We start from the raw sequence: 4,732 nt of genomic DNA on the forward strand, positions 1-4,732 counted from the left end.
GCTAGATGGTCTTCTTAGGGAAACTCTAGCTAAAGGCATGCAGGTTCCAGGAGTATTTTGGCCATATCATGGAGATTGGTTGCATGTATAGACATCTATACGCTTGGGGATTTGCGGTCTCTTTGGGTCTTCTTGTTATCAAGAGACCACCTCAAGGTGTGCCCTCCATTTTTTGTTTGTTAGCCTCTTATTTCTCCTCTTATTTCTTATGGATTTGGAAGAGCATTCCTGGGGTAAGAGGTCCATAGTAGTGCTTTAACTTGCTACCATTGAACTATCCTTCCATCTTAATCCCATCCAGAGTATCTCTATCCTTACTACACATGGAAAAGCAATTTCTATTACTTGGTTACTCAGCTCCTTGACAGGGACCTTGGACTCTCCACTTAAGTTTCTATTTAGTGTTCTTGATACTATACATCAGCACCATGTCTCCTATCTTTATACACTTTTCCTCGAGTTGGTCGTCACAAAACCACTACTTGCACTGTAGTTTTTCAACCATCAATCCGTAAGCGGATCATATTCTTTGATCACTAAGTTGCTCTAAGAGGCAACTAACCTCTTTGTGAGAGGGTTTCCCTTGAGGTTATGTTTAGCCACAATTTCGAGTCTTGGAACCAAGTGTTCCATTGGCATGACTATGTGAAGCCTAAATGCAACCTAAAAAGGTGACGTATGTTGATAGCCACCTTGTATACTATGCGGTAGGCCTAAAGAGCAGAGTATAATTTGTGCTCCCAATCGCTCCTCGATGCCTTCTACTATGTTGGTGGGGATAGTGCACAAGGTCTTATTTATTCTTTTTCCTTGGCCATTTGCTTGTGGGGAGAAAGGTGTCAACTTCTTGTGAACACCATAAGCAACTCTTTAAGCAAGAACTCCACCACAATGTGTATCGTCATCACACACTATTTATAGTGGGAAATCAAAACAGGTAATCACATTCTCGTAGGGGAATTTGGCAATAGCTCTTGCATATCCGCTTTTTGCATAGCTTTGGCCTCCTCAACCCACCCTATGAAATAATTTGTTTGCGAGATGATGATTAAACGTGCTTGGGTTCCCTTAGTAGCTAGGCTAATGGGACCCCCAAATTCTAAACCCTTTTTTCAAATGGTGGTTCTAAAATTATAGGGATAAGGGGCGTTCAGTCCTTCTCGTGGACTATGGTAAACCTTTGACATTCATCATAGTGCTGAACAAGCTCTATTGCTTCTCCAAAGGGTGTAGGCCACTAAAGCTTAAAGCTTGGCTTATAGAACCTTCTGGGTAGTTCTGCCCCCAATAAGGTGTACTCCATGTATGCTAGAATGGGCTTACTCAAGAACAACGACAAAGTCATCTTCATGAACACATTTATTCATGATACCATCTTGACCCTTCTTATAAAGCATTCTCGCTAATCAATTGACAGAGGGACACCTTTCCTCATGATACATCTAGATCTATCCTTTTTTATGGGGTGATCAATGGAAAATCCATTGGCCTAAGAAGTGGGCTAATATCTTTACTCCATTCTAGTACATGGTCAATGTTGAATAGTGGAGCATCGAGAAGATCGATCATCTTCCACTAGAGGGTGGGTTCTCCATTTGAAATTCGACAGGTAGTTGACAAGGAATTGCATTGACCCGTTTCGCACAGTCATGGTGAAATCAAACTCCAAAAGAATAAGCAACCACATGGTGATGTACCCCATGGTGCAAGGCTTGGTAATCCAATGGTAATGCATATATTTCTTCACAATATATTAAAGAGAATGTGTGGGGGGGGGAGGGAGAGCTTCAATTCCTTGCAAGAAAACACACACACACGAGAGAGAGAGAGAGAGAGAGAGAGAGAGAGAGAGATGGTTGAATTTTTCTCTATCTTCTTCTCTTCTTTACAACCATCAACGTAAAGAGATAAGAGTCCATACTATAAGGAAAAGTATTTTTCTACTATATAACTTACAATGGTTGGTCCATAGTGTGAACCCGACTATATGAGCTACCAATAAACTATGCCATAAATCTAAATATGGCTTTGGCATTATTAACCATAATCTAACCAACCATGCTAGTGGCATAAGTATGGAAGCTTTCACCCAGATTGGTAATCAATGTTTGTAGCACTAGTAGTTGAGCTTGATATCTCAACACTCCCCCTTGAGCTCAACTCCACACACTGCACTCCAAGGAAGCTCCTAAACCTGTGGAGTTTCTCTATACCAAGTGCCTTCATGAAGATGTCAGCACCTATTCCTCTATGCTTATATATACCAAATCTACATCACTTGCTAGAACCTTCTCCCTCATAAAGTGATAATGCACCTCAATGTGCTTAGTCCGAGCATGGTATACTGGGTTACAATAGCTAGTTGTATATTACTCATGTTACCATAATAAATGACAATGGCTCTATCCACAGGCTTACCTATATCACCAAGTAGCTTTTAAAGGCAAGCTACCTCACAAGCTTAGCAGTGCCCCTGTACTCTACCTCTGTACTCGATAAGATAACTATCGGCTATTTCTTGCTTCTCCAACTCACATCATAGTAGCACTCCTAAAAGAAAACATAAAACCACTAGTAGATTTCATGTGTGTGACACTACTAGCCCAATTAGCATATGTGTACCCATGTAGTTGTACTTATGTGCTAGCCTCATAGAAAAGTCAATCAACTGTGGACTTAATCCGTGTAGCTATATCCAAGTGTGGCTTCTAGGGGGCTATATAAACTGACTCACAAGTTTAATAGCATAGCTCAAATTTGGCCTGGTAATGGTCATGTAGATCAAGCTACCCATTGTGCGCTTGTACATAGTGGGGTCCTCCAAAATCTCGCATGTATCTATGTGGAAGCTTTTTGTTCTGCTCCAATGGCACTGAGATAGGCTTACAGCTTGCCATACTATACTTCGATAACATGTCCAAGCCATACTGCCTCTATAATAACAATAAAATACCATGAGATAATCTCACCATCTCTATGTCCAAGAAATACTATAGCTCACCCAAATCTTTCATCTCAAATTCTTCTTCAAAAGCCTTTTGGCATCATGTATGTCAGCATCATTATCACCAATGAAATCAAGTCATCCACATAAGAGACTGATAGCAAGATCTCTCTAGCTATTTTTTTCACATAAAGTGAAAAATCTGCGTTAGATATCTGAAATCTAATGGTAACAAGATACTCCCCAATCTTGTTTGACCATGCTTAGGGTCCCTGCTTTCAAGCTATATAAGGCTTTGTGTAACCTACACACAAAATTTGGGTGTGCATCACTCTCATAACTTGGTGGCTATATTGTGTATACTTCTTCTTATAAATCATGATATAAGAAAGCATTCTTTACATCCATCTAATGTAAAGATCAACTCTCAGCCATAGTAATGACAGCTCTCACAGTTGCCATTCTCATAACTGGGTTGAATATCTTCCCATAGTCAATGCCATCGGTCTATGCATAACCCTTGGCAAGCAATCTTACCTTATACCTACTCATTATCATTGAGTTATGCTTGACTTCATACACCCACTTACGTCCAATTGCCTTCTTTTTGTTAGGCAAAGATACTAAATCCTATGTAGCACTTGCATCCAATGCTACCATCTTTATTTCCAAGTGCTACCATGACATCTTTCCATTTTTTATTTCCAAGTGCTTACTCAAAACATGTGGGCTCCAGCTCTTGTATTGCTTTCACCATGTAAGCATAATGATAGGAGGTTGTATATCCATCATATCTCAACCTCTCAACATTGTACCTAACCCTCATAGACCTTTGTACACCTGGATCACTACCAGGTGTCCTCAAAATAGCCATGGTTCTCCTTGCATTAGAAGTAACCACCATTGACGGAATGCCAAGCTCCTCATCAAGGCTCTTCTTGAAGCCACTAGAGTCACCATCGACATATGAGTGACTTGTTGACAAAGATTAGGCATAAAATGTTGATCTACCTTTTTCTTCCCTTTGTGTGAAATATGTGTATCTACATCTGGCCTCAACTTACCTGACCATGAACTAACATTGGATCCACAGCTAGAGGACTCTCCAGGTCCACTAAGCACTTGCAATTGGTGCTCTACATGTAGTATAACATTATTATTACTTCTTACATCTACATCTTCTATTGCTTCATTGGTGCATGCTAGCTACTCATCTCATCAAAGACAACGCTGCTTACTCGCATCTCATGAGTGGTAGGGTTATAATATCTATAACCTTTCTGCTCCAATACATAAAGGTCCAAAAAATAACAATAAACATTTTAAAAACATGGAGTGGAGACCAAAAGCCATGCATGAATAGAGAGAGCAATTTTTTTTTCACCACCTTCAGTAAAGTCGAAAGTCTGTGGACTCTGATACACGTTGCCCATGTACAAGGGCCCTACCTATCCCTGTTTCCATCAAAGAAGAGCCACCCATGGTGCCAAACCCCAAAGAGAACCATGCAAAGAATTCCATGGCATTGTTGAGAAAAACCCTTGGACTCAAAAAGACTATGAGACGACCCCACGACACCTATGTGCACCATGTCGCAACACCAACTTGCAAGTTGGAACTAGAAAGACAAAGCTCAAGTAAGTGCCCCAATAAAACTAACTATGGTGGCATCCAAGCTTTTATCATGGATGGACAAACGATTCTTTGCCCTCATTTGGTGAGTACACACATGGTAAGCCACAAATGCTAAGCCGATGTGTATATGTGTAAGGCATCCCCTTGCTCAAG

The sequence above is a fragment of the Cibotium barometz genome, chromosome 23 (genome assembly GCF_041138505.1).
Source record: "Cibotium barometz isolate CiBa-2024 chromosome 23, ASM4113850v1, whole genome shotgun sequence".
Classification (NCBI taxonomy): domain Eukaryota; kingdom Viridiplantae; phylum Streptophyta; class Polypodiopsida; order Cyatheales; family Cibotiaceae; genus Cibotium; species Cibotium barometz.